The sequence below is a fragment of the Sciurus carolinensis genome, chromosome 13 (assembly GCF_902686445.1).
Source record: "Sciurus carolinensis chromosome 13, mSciCar1.2, whole genome shotgun sequence".
Classification (NCBI taxonomy): Eukaryota; Metazoa; Chordata; class Mammalia; order Rodentia; family Sciuridae; genus Sciurus; species Sciurus carolinensis.
In genome coordinates this window covers 22,132,444-22,139,344 of record NC_062225.1, presented here as the reverse complement: position 1 = coordinate 22,139,344, position 6,901 = coordinate 22,132,444, and the positions used below count along the sequence as shown (strand labels likewise).

The window sequence follows — 6,901 nt, the reverse complement described above, 5'->3', positions numbered from 1 at the left end:
AAATAATATTATGGTGTGTCCATGTGTGAATATGTAACAGCCAATCCCACCATTATGTACAACTATAATGCATCAACAAAAAAAAAGTGGGAAAAAAATAAGAGCTAGAGATGTAGCTTAGTAGTTGAGTACCCCTGGATTTAATCTCCAGTACCACCAACAAAGGAAGGAAGAAGACTTTTGTTAACAGATAAAAGCACAGAGTTTCAAAAGGAAAGAAAATAGTAACATGTTTTCTGACCATAAAGAAAAAAGGTTAGAAATCAACAGCAAAAATTTGTTGTAATTCTAATTTACACTTGTGTAAATAACATGATTATAAAGGATATAACAATGAATTTTTTCCTTTTTTTTTTTTTTTTTTTTTTTTTTGTACTGGGGATTGAACCCTGGGGCACTTAAGCATGAATCACATCCCCAGCTCTTTTTTTATATATTTTTATATATAGCTTACCCACCCCCAATACTGGGTATTGAACCCAGGGCCTTTCACATGCTATGCAAATGCTCAACCTCTCCCAGCCATTTTTACTTTTTATTTTGGGGGTCTTGCAGAGATGCCCAGGTTAACCTGGAACTGGCAATCCTTCTGCCTCAGTCTCTGAATAACTAGGATTACAGGTGTGACACCACATCTGGCTCTATAATTTTTTTTATTTTTATTTTTTGGGGGGCACTGGGGTACTTAACCTCTGAGCCACATCCCCAACCCTTTTTAAAATTTTACTTAGAAAAAGGGTCTCACTGAGTTGCATAGGACCTTGCTAAGTTGCTGAGGTTGGCTTTGAACTGGAGAGCCTCCTGCCTCAGCCTACCACGCCGCTGGGATTGCAGGTGTGCACCACCACATCTGGCTCTATATCTTGATGCTTATTGTAAATGAAGAGCTTGACACAATTATTACAACAAAAATCTATCTCAAGACTCTTCAGACAAGAGGAAAAGAAGTCTGTGTCAAACCATAACTTGAGAGTTTTGAATTAAAAAAAAAAATTCTGAGAATTATGAGAACAGGGCCTAGAAAGGGCTTTTTTTGCGGGGGGGGGGGGGGGGGGGGGGGGGGGGGGGGGGGGGGGGGGGGGGTCTGGGGATTGAACCCAGGGTGCTTAACCACTGAGCCACATCCCCAGCCCTTTTTATTCTGGGATAGGGACTCGCTAAATTACTGAGGCTGGCTTTGAACTTGTTATCCTCCTGCCTCTTCCTCCTGCCTCAGCCTCCCAAATTGCTGGGATTATAGCATGTACCACCATGTCTGGCTAGAAGGGGCTTTTTTAAGGACCTTTCTTTAAAAGCCTTTGTGTTTGGTCTGAAGAACCTGTTAAAATATGGGGTTGCTTGACAGCTGTCCTCAAACATGCCTTTCTCAACTGAAAACTCAAGATAACTAGGACCCTTTAAGGCAAGGCGACTGAAAAAAAGTTAAACCCTGTCTCTACAATAGAGACTCTCAACTTTGGCACTATTGACATTTGAGCCAGATCATTCTTTGTTGTGAAAGACTGTCCTGTGCATTGTAGGATATTCAACATCCATGGCTTCTACCTACTAACTAGTTGCTAGTAGCAGCGCTTCCAAGTGAAAACCACCACTTCAGTTTATCACTAGAAGACACCAATATGATCAAAAACACAACCAGGCATGCAAAATTCACACTTATGTTCGAAACAGAAAAGTAAAAAAGTTCTGGAACAACTGTGACTGACCCTTCCCTATCCCTTCAGTTTAAGAAACAGTATTACAAGTCTTAGTACTGAAAAGAACCATTTCTCTTACGGTTAAGAAGACTAAAATTACAGGGGCGCAGTGGCACACGCCTGCAATCCCAGGGGCTCAGGAGGCCGAGGCAGGAGGATCGCGAGTTCAAAGTCAGCCTCAGCAACTTAGCAAGACCCTATGCAATTCAGTGAGACCCTGTCTCAAAATACAAAAAAAGGGCTGGGGATGTGGTTCGATTGTTACGAGCCCCTGAGTTCAATCCCCGGTACCATTAAAAAAATAATAAAATTTCTCAGTACTAAAGAACCTGCCCACAGCACCACTAGAAGGAAGCAGCTAGACTAAGGCGAGAGGGGCAGAAAATCTTAAACCAGGGTTTTGTAAGAATCCTCACTCCGAAACACATTGCACGCGGGAGCTGTCTGCAATCATGATCAAAGATTTTGGGTTATTCTGTGTGGTTCCAAGGACCAGAACTAGGATTGCAGGAGGCCAGTCGGCCCATTATAAGAGAAAATGTTCAACACGTCAAACTGTAATCAAGAGAGGAAAAGATAACTTGTCATAAACATACAAGAGATAGACACAACGAGCACTTTGGTGGGCAAAACAAAATCGCTACTGACGTCTGCTAAAGTAGAAAATCTCGGGCTATCTTTGCATCAATTTCCAGCGTTACTCTACCCAGAAACAGGATTGTCACGGGTCTGAAGTAGTCGCGATGGGCCCTGGAGTTGCGTTGGTGCCTTCCACACCAGTAGGGTTAGGTTAGAACTCCAGTCCCGCCGCAAAACCTAAGCTTAACAGGTCGGCTAAGGCACCGGATCCTGCCGAAAACTCTCAGCGTTCTTCGGGAGTAGAAAACTATAATTCCCATAAGACAACGCGACCTGAGGTGGGTGGGCACTTGCCGCGCGTGGGCGGCTCTGACCAATAACGACCGCCGTTACAGCGAACAGTTTGGCCGTGTTTGTAAAAGGCCGCGGCAGGCGAAGAGAGAAGAGGTGAGGGCGGTCATCCGCGAGGGGCCCTGGGGCCCACGAGGGTGGGGTGGGCGCAGGGCAGGTAGGAGAACTGTATTGAGAAAGGACCCGGACGCGATGGGACAGGGGCGTATGGCTGGGGATTCCGGCAGAGAGCTTAACCAAGGAGTCCGGTGTCGGCGAGGTGATGCTTCTGCTTGGGCCTACTCAGCACCGGAAGTGAGCGGTCGCGCGGGTAGGATGCCGGGAAGCAGGTCCCGGGGGATGTGTGTCTCGCGGCTGGCCGGCCCCGGAAGCGGGAGTTTCGTGTCCCGGTGGCCGGCGGCCGGACTTGTGCCGAAAGATACCTTTTCCCGCGATTCGGAGGCGGTGCGGAGCTAAAGTGCCGTAGCCTCTCATTTACGGTTTGGCAGGAAATCCTGCACGTTCCAAACTTAGATGCCCGCTAGCTGGGACAGTTTCGTCAAATCTCAGCTAGTTTCATCTCCGAGATGGGTAATTCTTCACAGGCTCGTGTGAGCATTACATGAGTAAATGCATTGAAAGGGCTTATTCACACGGAGAGTACTCGGGTAGTTGTATATGTGTTGTGTGTGTGTGTGTGTGTGTGTGTGTGTGTGTGTGTTTAAATTCATGGTCATCATTCGTCCTCTAACCGCTTCGCAGGCATTCGGCAAACTATATAGCTCCACCGCCAGATAGAACCAGGGTGGAAACCCACCACTTCAGGGGGCGGTTAGGGCTTAACTCTTCCAGCACCAGCCCCTTTATGTCCTTTTGCTAAGGAGACGGGTAAATTTGCCGAAAAGAGACTACCTAAAGACCTTTCAACTTTGAAATACAGGTTCTTTACAAGTTAAGTATGTATATATGCTTTCAATATAGAATCTGTAATAAGTGATACTAGTACATGTTAAAATTAAAATAGTACAAAACAGTGAGGGGTAAGGCTCCCTTCCAGACCCACTGCTTCCCAAGTCACAAATCACTTCTGAGGCAGTAAACACACACACACACACACACACACACACACACACACATATACACCCCTGTTTTCTGCCCGCTTTAAAACCAAGAATAGCATGTTATAAACAAAGTACTACAACTTTTTTCACTTCAAAGTTTACCTTGATGTTTGTACCACAGTACACGTAGATCTGCTCAGTTCTTGTTTTGTTTTGTTTTGCCTTATGGTGATACACGTCAGAAATGTTCAACCTTTAAGTTACATACCCAGACATTTTTTCCCTCCTCTGTACTGGAGACTGAACCCTGAGGTGTTTTTCACTGAGCTACATCTCCAGCCCTTTTTATTTTTATTTTGAGACAGGGTCTCACTGAGTTGCAGAACTGCCCTCCAACTTTCCATCTTCCTGCCTCCACCTCTTGAGTAGCTTGGATTACCCACCTGCACCACACCTGGGTGTTGCCTGATGATTCTTTTTAATAGCATATAGTGTGATTACACTAAAATTTTCTTATGTCAATTCTCTACTGATGAGCTCTTAGGCTGTTTCTATACTTCTGCAATTATGGACAGTACTTCAGTGAGTATCCCTTTATGTACTTTTTGCACATGTGAAAATACAATTCATGAAATATCAGAAGTGGAATTGTTCAAAGTATGTGTATTACTTTTATTTACATCTCTTCCAAAAATTTCACAACAACAGTGTACAATGTTTCTCCACATTCTCCTGAATACAGTGATAACTTTCTTTTTTTTCCACTTTGCAGAAGTATTACCTTGGCTTCTTGTGTGTGTGTGTGTGTGTGTTTCTTTTCTTTTCCTTTTTTTTTTTTTTTTCTTTCTTTGCTGTTGTTATCATTTTTGTTTTTCGCTTTATGGTGCTGGGGATTAGCCTTAGAGCTTTGAGCATGTGGGGCAAATTCTCTCCCACTGAACTGTACCTCAGCCATGTTACCTTGTTTGAATTTGCTTCTTACTAGAAGGTTGAGTATCTTCACATATTTAAAATCACTTTTTTCTTTTTCTTAACTGTCTTTTCATGTCCTTTCTCCTTTTTTTCTTTTTCTTTTTTCTTTTTTTTTTTTTTTTGGGGGGGGTGGTACCAGGGATTGAATTCGGGGACACTTGACCACTGGGCCACATCACCACCAGCCCTATTTTGTATTTTTATTTAAAGACAGGATCTCACCGAGTTGCTTAACACCTCACTGTTGCTGAGGCTGGCTTTGAACTTGAGATCCTCCTGTCCCAGCCTACCAAGCCACTGGGATTACAGGTGTGCACCACCACACCCAGCCTTTCCCCTTTTTTCCAGTGGACTTCTTTTTCTTATTGATTTGTAAAAACTCAGGAAATTAGCTCTTTGGCATTTGAATTCCAAATATTTTTGTTCTTTTTAAAATAGTAACAGCTTCATTAAAATATTACTCATATAACATAAAATTCATCCTTTTAAAAGGTGTTACAATTTAAAGTTTTAGTATTATCCACAAAATTATGCAGCCTTTCATCACTCCAGAAAGACCCTCATACCCATTAGCAGTTGCTGCCAATTCCTCCTTTCTTCAAGCTGATATGCTTTCTTTTATTTTTATTTTTATTTTGGGGGACTGGGGATTGAACCCAAGGGTACTTACCACTGAGGGACATTTTCGGCCCTTTTTATTTTGTGTCAGGATCTCACCAAGTTGCTGAGGATCTCACTAAATTGATGAGGCTGGTCTCAAGCTTGGGATTCTCCTGCCTCAGCCTCCCAAGGCTGGGATTACTGGAATGTGCCACTCTGCCATTTACTAATTTGCTTTCTGCCTCTATATATTTTCCTATTCTGGATATATCATTTAGCAATCATACAACACGTGATCTTTTGTGTCTGGTTTCTTACACATAACAAATATTCCATATGGTTATATAAGCATGATAAATGGGGCTCAACATCATTATTCAGTAGAGAGTTGCAAATAAAACCATGACGACTTACCATTTTAGGCTGCCTAATCAAATGACTATAATGAAGAGGATCATAAGAAGCATTGGCCAGGGGTAGAAAAGTGGGAATCTTTTTGTGTTGTTGGAGGAAATGTAAAATGGTACAGCCACCTTGGTAAACAGTTTGGCAGTATCTTAAAATGTTTGTATATTTGTAGAGGAGTTAGATATGTTTATTCTGATTTGAGCATTATATAAAGTTTACATGTATTGAAACATTACATGGTACCCACAAATATGTACTTTGTATGTGTGTGTGTTGCTGGGGATTAAACTAAGAGCCTTGTACATACTGAACAGGTGCTTTATCACTGAGCTACATCCCCAGCCTAGTACAATTTTATGTGTCAAGGTTTTTTTGTTGTTGTTTTGTTTTGTTTGTTTTGTTTTTGTAAACTGGGGATTGGACCAAAGGGTGCTTTACCACTGAGTTATATCCCCTTTTTTATTTTTTGTTTCTGTTTTTGATTTTGAGACAGTCTTGCTAAGTTGCTGATGGTCTCACTAAATTGCTGAGGCTAGCCTTGAACGTGTGATCCTCCTGCCCCAGCCTCCCAGATCATTGGCATTACAGGTGTGTGCCACTGTGCCTGGCTTTTTTTTTTTTTTTTTTTAAGCTATAAGAAAACTTTATTTTGGGGAAGGTATTCCATTATACATACGTATAACGTAATTAATTTATCCAGTTCCATCTGAAGGACATTAGGTTATTTGTAAGCTTTACTGTTACAAAAGTGCTTGTGAATAGCTTTATATTTCCCTCACTTTACACATGTGGGAATCTGTAAGATAAATTATTAGTGGAGTTATATTAAAGGAGTATGCAGAGGAAATATCAGCAAGCTCAAATGGGGGGGCATTCTATAAACTGACTCTTCAGAATTGTTAGGATTATGAAGACCAAGAAACAGAAACTCATGGGCTGGGGATATAACTCAGTTGATAGAATGCTTGCCTTGCAGGCACAAGACCCTGGGTTCAATCCCTAGCACCACAAAAAAAAAAAAAAAAAAAAAAAAAAAGAAAGAAACAGAAACTCACAGGCCTGTGGAGACTAAGGAGATATGATAGCTAAATGTAATATGGTATTTTAGATTGGAACAGAAGAAAGAACTAAAACTGGAGTTTGGTTAATGAGGTGCCACTGCTGGTTTCTTAGTTTTGACAAATGTCCTGTGGTAATAGTATAATGTCACTATTGGTTAATGTCAGGAAAATGAGTGAGGGGTATCTGTGAACT

General features: G+C 41.9%; 1 protein-coding gene across 12 annotated transcripts in view; it reads left to right on the top strand.

Moving 5' to 3' along the window:
* Positions 1 to 2,688: 2,688 nt before the first annotated feature.
* The window catches only part of C13H2orf42 (chromosome 13 C2orf42 homolog), a 29,537-nt gene continuing 25,324 nt past the window's right edge, over positions 2,689 to 6,901 (top strand). For 4 of the 12 annotated variants that reach the window (XM_047523128.1, XM_047523131.1, XM_047523129.1 and 1 more), the window contains exon 1: positions 2,764 to 2,937. The gene's annotated coding sequence lies outside the window, so the exon portion shown is untranslated. Of the gene's footprint in view, positions 2,724 to 2,762; positions 2,938 to 3,014; positions 3,218 to 6,188; positions 6,236 to 6,901 lie in introns of those variants that run through there. The other 8 variants (XM_047523119.1, XM_047523132.1, XM_047523118.1 and 5 more) reach the window with 8 other exon arrangements.